Genomic DNA, 18,700 nt, shown 5'->3' with positions numbered 1-18,700 from the left:
TGTGACATTATGTCCAATTTGCTTTTTTTCCTCCCTTTTTTGGTTAAGTTCCAATAAACACAAAGGGAATAAACATGTGTAGAGCAAAACATGTATTACTGCAATCCTTTTCTGTGAAAAATTTCAGAGGTGCCAACATTTATGGCAATGACTGTATTTTGTACCTGTTAAACTCTTTAGGACGCAGGGCGTATGCATACGCCCTGCATTCTGAGTCCTTAAGGACGTTAAGCATATGGATACGCCCGTGGGAATTCCGGTCCCCAACACTAGCCGGTCGGGGACCGGACCGGGATGACTGCTGATATCTATCAGCAGGCATTCCATGCATATGCCCAGGGGGGTCCTGAGACCCCCCCATGCCGGCGATTTTCAGCAGATCTGGGTCATACTGGTGTCCGGTGACCCGGAAAATCAGGGGGATCGGGGGTGTCTTGGACACCCCCGGTCCCCCCTGAAGGGATCCCTGCTATTGGTCGTCAAGAAGCGACGACCAATAGCAGATCGGGGGCGGGGGGGGGGTTAAAGTTCGGTTCCCCTGTTCTGTCCACCGACGTGATCCGGTGAAGCGAAAGCGAGGCTGTCTGTCTGGACTGACATGGCGGCTGCGTGGAGGAGAGAGCAGGCTGCATCGCTGAATCCGATCCCCGTGGTGCTCCCAAGAAGGCTGTGATGCTGCCGGGTGGTTCTACAGCTGCAGGGTGAGAGTGTTTTCTATTTTTGCTCCTGTTGCGGCCACCCATAGCCAGGAATAGTGCCTTGTTTAGCGCATCCCTGAGGGAGCTCTCACACCTTGCTTCTCATCACCAGAGCGCCAAGCCACGCCCCCCCCCCCATTTTAGGAAGATTTTTCTCCTTTTACCCCTTGTAAAAATTCAAAAACTGAACATGCGAGTGTAAAAAATGAAGATTTTGAATTTTCTCCTTCACTTTGCTGCTATTCCTGTGAAACACCTAAAGGGTTAACACACTTACTGAATGTCATTTTGAATACTTTGAGGGGTGCAGTTTTTATAATGGGGTCATTTGTAGGGTATTTCTAATATGAAGGCCCCTCAAAACTGAACTGGTCCCTGAAATATTCTGATTTTGAAAATTTTGTGAACAATTGGAAAATTTCTGCTATACTTTGAAGCCCTCTGATGTGTTCCAAAAGTAAAAACATGTCAACTTTATGATGCAAATATAAAGTAGACATATTAGGGAAGACTTATCAAAAACTGTGTAGAGGAAGAGTGGTGCAGTTGCCCATGGCAACCAATCAGATCGCTTCTTTCATTTTTAAAGAGACCTGTGAAAAATGAAAGAAGCAATCTGATTGGTTGCCATGGGCAACTGCACCACTCTTCCTCTACACAAGTTTTGATAAATCTCCCCCATTGTATATGTGAATCAATATATAATTTATTTGGGATGTCCATTTTCCTTATAAGCAGGGAGTTTCAAAGTAAAAAAAAATGCAAAATTTTCAATTTTTTCATCAAATTTGGGAATTTTTCACCAAGAAATGATGCAAGTATTGACAACATTTTACAACTAACATAAAGTAGAATATGTCACGAAAAAACTATCTCGGAATCAGAATGAAAAGTAAAAGCATCCCAGAGTTATTAATGCTTAAAATGACAGTAGTCAGATTTGCAAAAAAGGCCTGCGTCCTTAAAAGGGTACTCCGGTGAAAACCTTTTTTCTGTTAAATCAACTGGTGGCAGAAAGTTAAACATATTTGTAAATTACTTCTATTAAAAAATCTTAATCCTTCCAGTACTTATTAGCTGCTGAATGCTACAGAGGAAATTCCTTTCTTTTTGGAACACTGATGGCATCACGAGCACAGTGCTCTCTGCTGACATCTCTGTCCATTTTAGCAACCATGCATAGCAGATGTATGCTAAGGGTAGCATGGTGGCTCATTGGTTAGCACTGCTGCCTTGCAGTGCTGGGGACTTGGGTTCAAATCCCACTAAGGACAACAATAAATAAAGCATTATTATTATTATTATTATAATAATGTCAGCAGAGAGAACTGTGCTCGTGATGTCATCAGAGAGCATTCCAAAAAGAAAAGAATTTCCTCTGTTGCATTCAGCAGCTAATAAGTACAGGAAGGATTAAGATTTTTTATTAGAAGTAATTTACAAATATGTTTAATTTTCTGCCACCAGTTGATTTAAAAGAAAAAAGGTTTTCACTGGAGTACCCCTTTAAGGTGAAAATTAGCTGCGTCCTTAAGGGGTTAATCTGACAAGGGACTAGATACTGTGAAAGGACAGCCAAAAGTAAAAACATGCTGCTGTTCTAGACAAATACTGTTTTAAGCATAATGAATCGTATTGTACTCCCCTCAAATACACACTAAGTATGTCATGCAGAGTAATGCCAGGACATGCACAGAGGAATAGCAGAGGCCTAAATTCACCAGGAAGAGGTCGCAGCAGACTAGGGGCGAGTGGCAGCAGGAGTAGCTGTGAGAGGCCTGAGCTCCCGGTATCAGCTAACGGTCGTGCCTCGACCAGCAACCCATCTGCCGTCATTGAATGGTTAACACCTGTCATCCACTTCATCACAAGTGAAATCTGATACCCCCAGTCAACAGTCGGTGGGATAGTCAGACACAACCCTCAGTTGGCATGGCCCGATAGCCTGTCCTCCCATTGATTCTGTCCTATGCCTGTGAGGCAGCAGCTGATCCAGCAAGGTAGTAGCATGGTTGGCAGTCATCATGGTGGCAGAAGTGGAAATTCTCGAGCAAAACGTGCCCTGAGGAGACGACCTGCTTCGCGGCAGCCTACCTTCCCGGGAGGTAGTGAAACAGGGGTTCCTGGAGACGGCGGCAGTAGCAATCAATTAGTGTGGACTGTTGTTGGGAAAATTAGCTACTCGGTGGTGTGGCAGTTTTTCATCAAGCATCCGGAGGAGATTAACATAGCCACATGCAAGATGTGTCGGCAGAAGTTAAAGGGTGGCCAGGGTCCAATGTTGGCACCCCGGCCCTGCTTCAACATACTCAGCATCTCCATAAAGCTTCATAAAGCGGAACCGTGGCTCCGATGTAGTGCTCCAGCCTGCTGCATCATCCAGCGGCACGCCGCTCCCTCTTTCAGCCAGCCAAGGCTCCGCCACCTCAGCCAAAGGGAGCTATGTGTCATACCCTCCTTCTGTGGCTCCAGATGTTCCTGCTCCTCCTACTTTTATTCAGTCATTCCGCCAACAATCCAGCGGCGAAGCCATGTCCATGAGACAACAGTTTGCACCCACTCATCCAACGACGCAGAAGCTTAATGTGCTCCTGTCTAAGTTGCTGGTGCCGCAGTCCCTCCCTTTTCAAGTGGTGGACTTGGAACCTTTCAGAGAACTAATGGCTTGTGGCGAATAAAGGTGGAGAGTGCCAAGCCATCATTTCTTTGAGAAGAAGGCAGTACCAGCCCTGCACAATTTTGTGGAAGAGAAGATGGGCCAATACTTGAGCCTGTCTCCTGTTGGTGTGTACCAAAGTGCATGGCAGCACTAACGTCTGGAGCTGTAACTATGGTCAGGGACAATACATGTCCTTTACGGCCCACTGGGTGAATGTGGTTCCTGCACAGCCATAACACCAACTTGGACAGGTCACGCAGCTTCCTCCTCCATGCTCATAGGCCATTGGTCCTGTGACAGTGTGCGACTCTGCCTCCTCATCCTAGATCGTGTCCTCAGCCTCCACTGCACAGACAAGTCTCAGTGCCCCTTCAGCATACCATGTGTGCAGGGCGTGGCGGAATCACGCTGTTCTTCACATGGTTTGCCTTGGCAAACGGAGTCACACATGGAAGGAACTGCTAAAAGTAATTCATAAAGAAATCGGAGCATGGCTTACTCCTCAAAAACTGGAAATGGGAACCATGGTGACTAACAATGGGAACAACATCTTGTCTGCACTGTGACAAGGAAGGCTGAGCCATGCACCCTGTATGGCACAAGTGTTCAATCTGGTTGTCAAGCGGTTCCTGAAGGGTTCCCCCCATTTGCAAGACATTCTAAGAATGGGAAGGAAACTTTGCATGCACTTCAGCCACTCGTACACCGCAAAGCACACAATCTTTGAGCTGCAGCGTCACAATGGTATCCCCCAACATAGTCTTATTTGCGACTTTGCCACACATTGGAATTCCACCCTCCATATGTTGGACCGACTGTACGAACAGAGAAAAGCCATCACCGATTTCTTGATGATCCAAGCAGATGGGGAGACTCCCTTGCGTAACTTCAATGTCAACCAGTGGCTGCTAATACGTGACACCTGCCGTTTGCTCAGGCCCTTTGAGGAAGCCACATTATTAGTCAGTTCCCAGGATTATGGGATGAACTACATAATTCCACTGCTTCATTACCTACAACAATGTGTTGGAAATGGTGGCTGGACAGGGCAATGGAGACGTGGCACATACATCTCACGGCCACATGAGCCCTGTGGGGGCTGAACTGGAGGAGAAGGAGGGGAAGGGGAAAAGTGTAACATAGTTTAAATTTCACAAGATGGTCGGTTTTTCTAGTCATCTGAAAGGAGAGGAGGAGCAGGAGCAGCCAGAAGAGCTAGAGGTTTATGAGGAAGATAAGACAGAGGACCCAGACACACCATGGCAGTATGCAGTGGAGATGGAGGCAGGGAGTCCCTCCAAGTCACTTGCACAAATGGCGCGATGCATGCTCACTTGCTTGCGTAGAGACCGCAGAATTGTCACCATTCAGCAGCAGGATGACTTCTGGATCTCCAACTTATTGGACACTCGCTACCACCACAAAATGGGGGCCTTTTTTACACCCACTGCGAGGGAGGACAAACTGACATACTACAGAGATATCCTACGTAGTAAGTTGGCCGATGCCTATTGGTGCCATCGTCCATCCTCTCGCAGGTCTGACTCGGGGGCCCCTCTGTGCTCACCTTCCACTGCCATGGCTGTTGGGGAGGGGTGGGGTGGCATGAGTAGTACCAGCTCCATCAGCAGCAGCCTGAATCTACAGTCGCTGATGAGTTCCTTTCTTGACCCACATAGTGAAGCAACTCATCAGCAGCAAGTAGACCTGGAGCAGGACCTGAACCAACCGAGGGTGGCATACCTTGACATGACCATGCCAACACATCTTGAAGATGCGCTGGACTTCTGGGCAGCCAAACTTGATTTGTGGCCGCAACTAGCAGAGTTTGTCCTGGAAAAGCTGTCCTGCCTGGCCATAGTGTGCCATCAGAGCAGGTGTTTTTTTTCCGGTGGGGGCCATAGTAACCCTAAGGAGAACTTGTCTGTCCACGAAAAATGTGGAGAGACCGACCTTTGTGAAGATGAATCAGGCATAGAGCAGCCAGGATTTCCACCAACCAATGCATGATGCATCATAATAGATTGACCATGGTGCCACACCAACACTTCTCAAATATGTATAGTGCCAAACAGATTTAAGGCGCTGCTCCCAAGTTACAAACATTCCTCTGCAGTAGACCTTTTTTCACCCACCTTGGTCACCGGGTACTGGTATTGCCACCCACCGTACCACTCTGTCACCGGGTCACTTTCAGGACTCCTGATGCTACTGCTGCCACCTCCAGGCTGTCTCCTTCTTCCACCATATGGTCTTCACATGCTTCCGCCAACTCCAGGCCGTGCCATTCAGCCACTATATGGTCTCCTCATCTGCCTCCAATTCCAGGCTGTGCCATTCAGCCACTATATATTCTACTCATGTTGCCGCCAACATCAGGCTGTGACATTCAGCCACTATATGTTCTACTCATCTGACGCCAACTCCAGGCTGTGCCATTCAGCCACAATAGGTTCTACTCATGCTGCCGCCAAATCCACACTGTGCCATTCAGCCACTATATGTTCTACTCATACTGCCGCCAACTCCAGGCTGTGCCATTCAGCCACTATATGGTCTCCTCATCTTCCGCCAACTCCAGGCCGTGCCATTCAGCCACTATATGTTCTACTCATGCTGCTACCAACTCTAGGCTGTGCCATTCAGCCACTATATGGTCTACTCATCTGCCGCCAACTCCAGGCTGTGCCATTCAGCCACTGTATGTTCTACTCATGCTGCCGCCAATTCCGGGCTGTGCCATTCAGGTATTATATGATCTACTCATCTGCCGCCAACTCCAGGCTTTGCCATTCAGCCACTATATGTTATACTCATGCTGCCATCAACTCCAAGCTGTGCCATTCCGCCAATATATGGTTTACTGATGCTGCTGGGCCTGGGACATTACCTTAGCACTAGCTAACATAAATCCTCAATTTAAATTTTAAAATTCATCTTTTAATCTTAGGGATTGTAAGGGCCTATGGTCTCCTCATGCTGCTGCGAGCTGCAGGCTGTGTCATTCAGAAACTATATGGTTTACTGTTACGTTGAGCGCTCCGAGTCCCCGCTCCTCCCCGGAGCGCTCACAGCGTTCTCCCATTCGCAGCGCCCCGGTCAGACCTGCTGACCGGGTGCGCTGCGATAATGTTCCCAGCCGGGATGCGATTCGCGATGCGGGACGCGCCCACTCGCGATGCGCATCCCGACCCGCTTACCAGACTCGTTCCCCGTCTGTGCTGTCCCGGCGCGCGCGGCCCCGCTCCCTAGGGCGCGCGCGCGCCGGGTCTTTGTGATTTAAAGGGCCGGTGCGCCACTGATTGGCGCATGGGTTTTAATCAGTACCTTCACCTGTGCACTTCCCTATTTATACCTCACTTCCCCTGCACTCGGATCTTGTTGCCATTGTGCCAGTGAAAGCGTTTCCTTGTGTGTTCCTAGCCTGTGTTCCAGACCTCCTGCTGTTGCCCCTGACTGCGATCCTTGCTGCCTGCCCTGACCTTCTGCTACGTCCGACCTTGCTCTTGTCTACTCCCTTGTACCGCGCTTATCTCAGCAGTCAGAGAGGTTGAGCCGTTGCCGGTGGATACGACCTGGTTGCTACCGCCGCTGCAAGACCATCCCGCTTTGCGGCGGGCTCTGGTGAAAACCAGTAGCAACTTAGAACCGGTCCACCGACACGGTCCACGCCAATCCCTCTCTGGCACAGAGGATCCACCTCCAGCCAGCCGAATCGTGACATTTACTGATTCTGCTGGACCTGGGACATTACCTACACATTTTTATGATAGCACTAGCTAACATAAATCTTCAATTAAAATTTTAAAATGCATCTTTTCATCTTAGGTATTGTGAGGCCCTATTGTCTCCTCATCTGTCGCCAACCCCAGGCTGTGCCATTAAGCTCCTATATGGTCTCCTCTTTCTGATGCCAATTTCAGGCTTTGTCATTCTGACAGATTATGGTCTCCTCATGCTGCTGCCACCTCTAGGCTCCGTCATTGTGGTGCCATGTGACTCCTTGTTTGTTTGGGTTTTGTGGTCATACAGAATGAGTTCATAGTAAACACCGGGACATTAACCCCTTGCCGCATATGGACGTTTATAAACATCCATAAGCGGCTCCCGAGATATGACATGCGCTCGGCAGGTGAGCGTGCATCATATCTGGTTGATCCCGGTTGCTATAAGCAACAAGGACCTATGGCCAATGCCGGATATCGCCGATTGGGCTGATGTCCGGCATTAACTCTTTAGACGTGGCAATCAAAGTTGATTGCCACATCTAAAGAGAAAGTAAAAGCTTCCCGGCAGCTCAGTCGGGCTGATAGGGACCATCGCGATGTCCCGATCAGCTAGAACGCAACAGGAGGGTGCCTTACCATCCTCCTGCACGTCCGATCGGCGATTGATTGCTCCAAGCCTGAAATCTAATGGCAGTGATCAGTGTATTGAATCAATGTACTGCATGTTATAGTCCCCTATGGGGGCTATAACATTGCAAAAAATAAGTGAAAAAAAAGTTAATAAAGATGATTTAACCCCTTCCCAAATAAAAGTTTGAATCACCCCCCTTTTCCCATAAAAAAAACTGTGTAAATTTAAATAAATATAAGCATATGTGGTATTGCCGCGTGTGTAAATGTCCAAACTATAACAATATATTGTTAATTAAACCACACGGTCAATTGCGTATGCGCAAAAAATTCCAACGTCCAAAATTGTGTCTTTTTGGTCACTTTTTATACCATAAAAAATGAATAAATACATGGAAAAATAAAAAAGAAGAGGACAATTTTAAACGTATGCATTTTCTTGCATGTAGTACGACAAAATTCAAACCTATATAAGTAGGGTATCACTTTAATCATATGGACCTACAGAATAATAAGGTGTCATTTTTAATGAAAAATGTACTGCGTAGAAACGGAAGCCCCAAAAGTTACAACATGGCATTTTTTTCTTCCATTTTGTCGCACAATTATGTAAATAAATTATATTAAATAAAAATTACATAAAAAATCTGCCACATCCAGATGTCCTGCGGCAGTGATTCTATTAGCGATGCCTGTAATCTGCATGTCATACTGAATAACAGTATTATTTCACTAACACAGCGCACTCCCTATGCGTTTTAGGACAAAGCAAAGTGTTCTATGCCCTTATTGAGGCTGTCTGTAGGCCAGAAATAGCCCTTTTTAATACAGATTCGCTGAAAAAAATTCGGACCAAACCAAATTTCTATGGAAAATTCTGGGAATCGGCTGAATCAAATTTTTCAAAAGTTCGCTCATCTCTTTTTTTTTTTTACAGAAATATAATTTTTATTTTTATATTTGTTTTTAATACAGATTCACAAAACCAGAATTTAACCTCCCCATACCCCCACCCCACCCTCCTTGCTGCAGTAAAGAGTAAAGAAAGAAAAAATGTTCCTCTCTCATTCTCTTTCCCCCCTCCCCCTCATATAAAATTTTAAATGCTAAACCTCTCCTATCTTCCCCGTTCAATCCTCTCAGTTGCATATTTTTCAAAATACGTGGACCAAGCTCTAACATCTGGGAGCCTGGGGGATATCCACCTTCTTGCTATCAGCAATCAGCATAAAAGAGATATCTGGTTACCTTATATCTACTTTCTTTTCCCTGATCCTTATTTTCCGCTTCTCCACCAAGGATGGCCCTCTTGGGGCATATCTTAATCTCCCTTCCCACTTTCCGGCCAATTTCCATGTATACATCATTCAAATATTTTCTAATTTCAGTGCACCCCAACCACATATGGTACAAATCGGCATCCTGCTCCCCACACCTTGGGCAACTGGAGTCCATTCGTTTCCCCATTTGGTGTAGTGTCTTAGGGCAATAATAGATTCTATGTAGGATCCATATTTGCGTTTACCTGTGATTACTATTAAATTAGCACCTCTTTACATTCCTGTATATCCTCCCCCATTCCTCCTCTCCGATCTCCCCTAAGTCTCTCTTCCACCTTTCTTTTGTTTAAAATTTAGTCTTTACTGTTGTCTTTACTACCAGGTGTTTATATAAATTTATATAGAAAAATATTGCCCGGACCTTCCAAGGTAGTGTGATTGATTAAATAAACAATGGATAACTGGGTCGTACTCCAATAATAATTCAATAATTATTTATTTAAAATGTATAGTGCATTACTCCTCACAGGGCCTGTTACGCCGAGCGCTCCGGGTCCCCGCTCCTCCCCGGAGCGCTCGCTACACTTCCCTCACTGCAGCGCCCCGGTCGGTTCCACGGACCCGGGGCGCTGCGTTACCACCTCCGGCCGGGATGCGATTCGCGATGCGGGTAGCGCCCGCTCGCGATGCGCACCCCGGCTCCCGTACCTGACTCGCTCCCCGTCAGTTCTGTCCCGGCGCGCGCGGCCCCGCTCCCTAGGGCGCGCGCGCGCCGGGTCTTTGCGATTTAAAGGGCCACTGCACCGCTGATTGGTGCAGTGGTTCCAATTAGTGTTTACACCTGTGCACTTCCCTATATCACCTCACTTCCCCTTCACTCCCTCGCCGGATCTTGTTGCCCTAGTGCCAGTGAAAGCGTTCCTTGTGTGTTCCTTGCCTGTGATTCCAGACCTTCTGCCGTTGCCCCTGACTACGATCCTTGCTGCCTGCCCCGACCTTCTGCTACGTCCGACCTTGCTTCTGTCTACTCCCTTGTACCGCGCCTATCTTCAGCAGCCAGAGAGGTTGAGCCGTTGCTAGGGGATACGACCTGGTCACTACCGCCGCAGCAAGACCATCCCGCTTTGCGGCGGGCTCTGGTGAAAACCAGTAGTGACTTAGAACCGATCCTCTAGCACGGTCCACGCCAATCCCTCTCTGGCACAGAGGATCCACCACCTGCCAGCCGGCATCGTGACAGTAGATCCGGCCATGGATCCCGCTGAAGTTCCTCTGCCAGTTGTCGCTGACCTCACCACGGTGGTCGCCCAGCAGTCACAACAGATTGCGCAACAAGGCCAACAGCTGTCTCAACTGACTGTTATGCTACAACAGTTACTACCACAGCTCCAGCAATCATCTCCTCCGCCAGCTCCTGTACCTCCTCCGCAGCGAGTGGCCGCTTCTGGAATACGACTATCCTTGCCGGATAAATTTGATGGGGACTCTAAGTTTTGCCGTGGCTTTCTTTCCCAATGTTCATTACACTTGGAGATGATGTCGGACCAGTTCCCCACTGAAAGGTCTAAGGTGGCTTTCGTAGTCAGCCTGCTGTCTGGAAAAGCCCTGGCTTGGGCCACACCGCTCTGGGACCGCAATGACCCCGTCACTGCCTCTGTACACTCCTTCTTCTCGGAAATTCGAAGTGTCTTTGAGGAACCTGCCCGAGCCTCTTCTGCTGAGACTGCCCTGTTGAACCTGGTCCAGGGTAATTCTTCCGTTGGCGAGTATGCCGTACAGTTCCGTACCCTTGCTTCAGAATTATCCTGGAATAATGAGGCACTCTGCGCGACCTTTAAAAAAGGCCTATCCAGCAACATTAAAGATGTTCTGGCCGCACGAGAAATCCCTGCTAACCTACATGAACTCATCCATCTTGCCACTCGCATTGACATGCGTTTTTCCGAACGGCGTCAGGAGCTCCGCCAGGATATGGACTCTGTTCGCACGAGGCGTTTCTTCTCCCCGGCTCCTCTCTCCTCTGGTCCCCTGCAACCTGTTCCTGTGCCTCCCGCCGTGGAGGCTATGCAGGTCGACCGGTCTCGCCTGACACCCCAAGAGAGGACACGACGCCGCATGGAGAATCTCTGCCTGTACTGTGCTAGTACCGAACACTTCCTGAAGGATTGTCCTATCCGTCCTCCCCGCCTGGAAAGACGTCCGCTGACTCCGCACAAAGGTGAGACAGTCCTTGATGTCTACTCTGCTTCTCCACGTCTTACTGTGCCTGTGCGGATGTCTGCCTCTGCCTTCTCCTTCTCTGCTGTGGCCTTCTTGGACTCTGGATCTGCAGGAAATTTTATCTTGGCCTCTCTCGTCAACAGGTTCAACATCCCGGTGACCAGTCTCGCCAGACCCCTCTACATCAATTGTGTAAACAATGAAAGATTGGACTGTACTATACGTTTCCGCACGGAGCCCCTTCTAATGCGCATCGGATCTCATCACGAGAGGATTGAACTGTTGGTCCTCCCCAATTGCACTTCTGAAATCCTTCTTGGACTTCCCTGGCTTCAACTCCATTCCCCAATCCTGGATTGGTCCACTGGGGAGATCAAGAGTTGGGGGCCCTCTTGTTCCAAGGACTGCTTAAAACCGGTTCCCAGTAAACCTTGCCGTGTCCCTGTGCTTCCTCATGTAACCGGTCTCCCTAAGGCCTATATGGACTTTGCGGACGTTTTTTGCAAAAAACAAGCTGAGACTCTACCTCCTCACAGGCCTTATGATTGTCCCATTGACCTCCTCCCGGGCACTACTCCACCCCGGGGCAGAATCTATCCTCTGTCCGTCCCAGAGACTCTTGCCATGTCTGAATACGTCCAAGAAAATTTAAAAAAGGGCTTTATCCGTAAATCCTCCTCTCCTGCCGGAGCCGGATTTTTCTTTGTGTCCAAAAAAGATGGCTCTCTACGTCCTTGCATTGACTACCGCGGTCTTAATAAAATCACGGTTAAGAACCGCTACCCCCTACCCCTCATCTCTGAACTCTTTGATCGTCTCCAAGGTGCCCATATTTTTACCAAACTGGACTTAAGAGGTGCTTATAATCTCATCCGCATCAGAGAGGGGGATGAATGGAAAACGGCATTTAACACCAGAGATGGACACTTTGAGTATCTGGTCATGCCCTTTGGTCTATGCAACGCCCCTGCCGTCTTCCAAGACTTTGTTAATGAAATTTTTCGTGATCTCCTATACTCCTGTGTTGTTGTATATCTGGACGATATCCTGATTTTTTCTGCCAATCTTGAAGAACACCGCCAGCATGTCCGTATGGTTCTTCAGAGACTTCGTGATAATCAACTCTATGCCAAAATAGAGAAATGTCTGTTTGAATGCCAATCTCTTCCTTTTCTAGGATACTTGGTCTCTGGCCAGGGACTACAAATGGACCCAGATAAACTCTCTGCCGTCTTAGATTGGCCACGCCCCTCCGGACTCCGTGCCATCCAACGTTTTTTGGGGTTCGCCAATTATTACAGGCAATTTATTCCACATTTTTCTACCATTGTGGCTCCTATTGTGGCTTTAACAAAAAAAAATGCCGATCCCAAGTCTTGGCCTCCTCAAGCGGAAGACGCCTTTAAACGACTCAAGTCTGCCTTTTCTTCGGCTCCCGTGCTCTCCAGACCTGACCCATCTAAACCCTTCCTATTGGAGGTTGATGCCTCCTCAGTGGGAGCTGGAGCTGTCCTTCTACAAAAAAACTCTTCCGGGCATGCTGTTACTTGTGGTTTTTTTTCCAGGACCTTCTCTCCGGCGGAGAGGAACTACTCCATCGGGGATCGAGAGCTTCTAGCCATTAAATTAGCACTTGAGGAATGGAGGCATCTGCTGGAGGGATCAAGATTTCCAGTTATTATTTACACCGATCACAAGAACCTCTCCTACCTCCAGTCTGCCCAACGGCTGAATCCTCGTCAGGCCAGGTGGTCTCTGTTCTTTGCCCGATTTAATTTTGAAATTCACTTTCGGCCTGCTGATAAGAACATTAGGGCCGATGCTCTCTCTCGTTCCTCAGATGCCTCTGAAATTGAACTCTCTCCTCAACACATCATTCCTCCTGACTGCCTGATTTCCACTTCTCCAGCCTCCATCAGACAAACTCCTCCAGGAAAGACCTTTGTTTCTCCACGCCAACGCCTTGGGATCCTCAAATGGGGTCACTCCTCCCATCTCGCAGGTCATGCGGGCATTAAGAAATCTGTGCAACTCATCTCTCGCTTCTATTGGTGGCCGACTCTAGAGACTGATGTGGTGGACTTTGTGCGAGCCTGCACTATCTGTGCCCGGGATAAGACTCCTCGCCAGAAGCCCGCTGGTTTTCTTCATCCTCTACCTGTCCCCGAACAACCTTGGTCTCTGATTGGTATGGATTTTATTACTGACTTACCCCCATCCCATGGCAACACTGTTATTTGGGTGGTCGTTGATCGATTCTCCAAAATGGCACATTTCATCCCTCTTCCTGGTCTTCCTTCAGCGCCTCAGTTGGCTAAACAATTTTTTGTACACATTTTTCGTCTTCACGGGTTGCCTACACAGATCGTCTCGGATAGAGGCGTCCAATTTGTGTCTAAATTCTGGAGGGCTCTCTGTAAACAACTCAAGATTAAATTAAATTTTTCTTCTGCATACCATCCTCAATCCAATGGACAAGTAGAGAGAATTAACCAGATCTTGGGTGACTATTTACGACATTTTGTTTCCTCCCGCCAGGATGACTGGGCAGATCTTCTACCTTGGGCCGAATTCTCGTATAATTTCAGAATCTCTGAATCTTCCTCCAAATCTCCGTTTTTCGTGGTGTACGGCCGTCACCCTCTTCCCCCCCTCCCTACCCCCTTGCCCTCTGGTCTGCCCGCTGTGGATGAAATTTCTCGTGATCTTTCCACCATATGGAAAGAGACCCAAAATTCTCTCTTACAGGCTTCTTCTCGCATGAAGAGATTCGCAGATAAGAAAAGAAGAGCTCCTCCCATTTTTTCCCCTGGAGACAAGGTATGGCTCTCCGCTAAATATGTCCGTTTCCGTGTCCCGAGCTATAAGTTGGGACCACGCTATCTTGGCCCTTTTAAAGTTTTGTCTCAAATTAATCCTGTCTCTTACAAACTTCTTCTTCCTCCTTCTCTTCGTATCCCTAATGCCTTTCACGTCTCTCTTCTTAAACCTCTCATCCTCAACCGTTTTTCTCCTAAATCTGTTCCTCCCACTCCTGTTTCCGGCTCCTCGGACATCTTCTCTGTCAAAGAAATCTTGGCCTCTAAAAAAGTCAGAGGAAAAACTTTTTTTTTAGTGGATTGGGAGGGTTGTGGTCCAGAAGAGAGGTCCTGGGAACCTGAGGACAATATCCTGGACAAAAGTCTGATCCTCAGGTTCTCAGGCCCCAAGAAGAGGGGGAGACCCAAGGGGGGGGGTACTGTTACGCCGAGCGCTCCGGGTCCCCGCTCCTCCCCGGAGCGCTCGCTACACTTCCCTCACTGCAGCGCCCCGGTCGGTTCCACGGACCCGGGGCGCTGCGTTACCACCTCCGGCCGGGATGCGATTCGCGATGCGGGTAGCGCCCGCTCGCGATGCGCACCCCGGCTCCCGTACCTGACTCGCTCCCCGTCAGTTCTGTCCCGGCGCGCGCGGCCCCGCTCCCTAGGGCGCGCGCGCGCCGGGTCTTTGCGATTTAAAGGGCCACTGCACCGCTGATTGGTGCAGTGGTTCCAATTAGTGTTTACACCTGTGCACTTCCCTATATCACCTCACTTCCCCTTCACTCCCTCGCCGGATCTTGTTGCCCTAGTGCCAGTGAAAGCGTTCCTTGTGTGTTCCTTGCCTGTGATTCCAGACCTTCTGCCGTTGCCCCTGACTACGATCCTTGCTGCCTGCCCCGACCTTCTGCTACGTCCGACCTTGCTTCTGTCTACTCCCTTGTACCGCGCCTATCTTCAGCAGCCAGAGAGGTTGAGCCGTTGCTAGGGGATACGACCTGGTCACTACCGCCGCAGCAAGACCATCCCGCTTTGCGGCGGGCTCTGGTGAAAACCAGTAGTGACTTAGAACCGATCCTCTAGCACGGTCCACGCCAATCCCTCTCTGGCACAGAGGATCCACCACCTGCCAGCCGGCATCGTGACAGGGCCCTTGTGAGAAAAAACACACATAGTAAATGTACAAGATTAAACAATCTTAAAATGTAAAAATATGCAAATATTAAAAAGTGACACTGGCATATGAGATAGCTCTATATAGACAAATTCATATGATGTCTTTACGGTATTGTAAAGATGCAGTATAAATGTCCTTTTGTATGACAATTGTATATCAAATTGGATACTTTGTTACCGGTCCTGGATGGTGTGACTCTGTCAGCTCCCGCTGAGGCAATATAGTTGTCGTTGTCATGCTCCTATAAATAGACAAACATTGCTAGTAACCATCATGACTACTGAGGAAAGGGTCGTATTTGAGAACCCTGAAACGCGTCTAGTCCTGTACATTAGTCTTGCTCACTGGCATTTATGCTCTTCATGAACTCTAGCTATTGCTCACGGAGCAAGTTTATCACATTGTGGATCTCCTACGCATTAGTCGATCCAGACTAGTGTCCGGTCCTGACCTGGCCAGCTCCAGCTCAGCTGACGTCACACGCCATCTACACGAGGCAAGTTCCATCTACCCAGCGTGAGGTCTCCGGCTTCTTCCAAGTCCAGCGGTGAGGAGATCGATATCATCAGCGCCTGCCAGCGCTTGGTCTCCTGACAAACATACCATTGGCGCTTGCCAGCGCACGGTCTCCCGGCGACTCCACCATCTGCGCCTGCCAGCGCCACCAGCCTGGGACGATCATCACCGCGTAACACCTGGACCTTGAGCGTTAAAGCCACAGCACCATCTAAGACTGCTGACTGTGATATCTAGGCACAGGAACAACTATAGTGCCTCAGCGGGAGCTGACAGAGTCACACCATCCAGGACCGGTAACAAAGTATCCAATTTGATATACAATTGTCATACAAAAGGACATTTATACTGCATCTTTACAATACCGTAAAGACATCATATGAATTTGTCTATATAGAGCTATCTCATATGCCAGTGTCACTTTTTAATATTTGCATATTTTTACATTTTAAGATTGTTTAATCTTGTACATTTACTATATGTGTTTTTTCTCACAAGGGCCCTGTGAGGAGTAATGCACTATACATTTTAAATAAATAATTATTGAATTATTATTGGAGTATGACCCAGTTATCCATTGTTTATTTAATCAATCACACTACCTTGGAAGGTCCGGGCAATATTTTTCTATATATATTTCGCATTATTTTTGCAGCTGTGGTATAGTTGCATGCCCTGTTGACCTCAGGTAGGGTTTACATATTAATTGTGAGCTGCACTTGCACCTTTTTTCCTTTTATATAAGTTTGCTACAATTTTTTTCTTTCCTATTTTGTTATTTACAATTTTTTCTAGTAGACCCCTGAGAGTCTCTACACTGAATATCTCATTCTCTCTGTTGGCCAAGAATGCATATCTAATTTTAGCATATTCGTACCATGCTTTTTCCTCCAAATCGAACCATCTAATAGGCTTACCCTCTTTTCTTAAATCAGAAATTTTCCTAATTCCTTCTCTTCTATATTTGTTTATAATTCTAGTTCATAGAATTCCTCTATCATTTTATTATGCCATATCGTAGATATTTCCAAACTATGTTGGACTCCCGCGATCTTTTATGCATTGTCCAGGTCTTGATCAAACAACCCACCCCTGGGTTTTTCCTGTACATATGTGAATATGTAAATTTCGAATATATTTTTAAACTTCCCTTGGAAGCCTTCAAATACATATCTCAACAATCGATCATTTCACCAGTCAATAAACGTATAGGTGAGTATCTAGTATGAATGGACCTGTGTGGATTTTAGTTATGGAATAGGAAGAAAAACACTAAGGTCATAAAATATAGCCTTTATTGGTATACATTAAAATACGAAACATACAAAATTATATACAAGATATAAATGATAACAGGATATAATTGCAAAAACACAGCTGGTCCTAGGTGTGGACCAATCGCTAATGGCCCCTATGACTGGCCCTGCCGGTCTATGTAGACCCCCTATCTGTTAATGCAGGGAGGCCTTCCTACAGAGAGCCAACCCGCATCCGGAACCTCCTACCTCTCCCTAGTTAGGAAGGAAGGGGGAAGAAGCCAGGTGCAGTGTGACCATACAGACCATCAGTCGTCAAGTAGCTGGTTTTGATTAAACCTCCAAAACACTTTTAGTGAGTATTAGAATTGTAAACACATATATACAGTCGGTACAGTGCTTGCATATCAATGCCAGTCACAATCAAGCAAATCCAACACGTTTCATTGTATCGCATAAACAGGCGGCACAACTCATCAGGGACTAGTGCCAGGTGACACAATTATAAACATGTGTCACTTTTCTCACAGACAAAAAATATCATGTTCATAAAACATGGAGGTATTGGTAAACATCAAAGAAATTGTGGTAAAGAGACCCAAGGTATATGTCCGTATTTGTGGTAGTCTGGACAAATAGTTGTATCCCACTAAAACAATTTGTGGTGTTGCTGCATTCAATGATCCTCTTGATATGACTTCTGATTTGAATGATAGTCAGCTGCAGACAAGGAGCTTAGATTTGGACCTCTAAATATGAGAAGTAGTGTTCAAGTGGGGTCCTACCAGGGATCTTGTAGAGGATGATACCCTCAGTGCCGTCCAGTATAAGGTGAGGAGCCCATAGATAGCATGGCCAAGGTGGTGGTATATTGCGCGTTGTCCAGGGGTATGGGGCTCCCAACTGGTGCGGCTTCCTATTCCACCAGTCAATAAACCAAGCAAGTTGGGTGGCTAAAAAATAATTTTTAATATCAGGGAATGATAATCCGCCTTTATCTTTTTGTACGCAAAGGTAGTCCACCTTTATTCTTGTATGCTTCCTCCCCCAAATTAAGGAGTTAAAAATAGCAATAATTTGCTTAAATATTTGATCTCCAAACCATATGGGAGTCCCACAGAACAAATATAGCAATTTTGGAATTATTATAGCCTTTATCAGCACTATTTTATCTGCTTTAGAGATTGGTAGCTTATTCCTTTCCATTTCCCTTATCACAGGGAAGTTATTTAGTTGATGGAACTGCAGTACACTCCTCGATATCTGTATCCCCAGGTATTTAAAGAATTGTGGAACAAACTTGAGAAAATATTAGTTTTTTTGGACAGCGGCAGATTCCTTTCCGGTGTCCATTTATGATCACTACATTTTATGAGATTATGTTATGTACCTACTAGACAACGGCTTCTGCTTATACTGTTGTGCTTGAAACCAATGCTCAAAGGTTACTTTGGAGCACTATTACCTTTCTGATGGAGCAATGAATCCATTGTTTTTACTTTTTAGTTTTTGGCGAGGCCACAACTGTCAAGTCAACCTTAAATACCTGGAGGCAGTTTGAAGACTTTTGGCTATGGAGAAGACAAGAACAAAGCCAATAAAATCTGATCCTAGAGAACAAGAACAACATTGGATTTGGCACCAAAAAAGCTCTGGATAACCAACACTTCTGAGACCACCTGCACAAGCAAAGTCACGTTCACTCACAAGAAAGGAAAAAAAAAAACATTGTAGCTTA

The sequence above is a fragment of the Hyla sarda genome, chromosome 10 (assembly GCF_029499605.1).
Source record: "Hyla sarda isolate aHylSar1 chromosome 10, aHylSar1.hap1, whole genome shotgun sequence".
Classification (NCBI taxonomy): Eukaryota; Metazoa; Chordata; class Amphibia; order Anura; family Hylidae; genus Hyla; species Hyla sarda.
Note: the sequence above shows the minus strand (reverse complement) of the source record.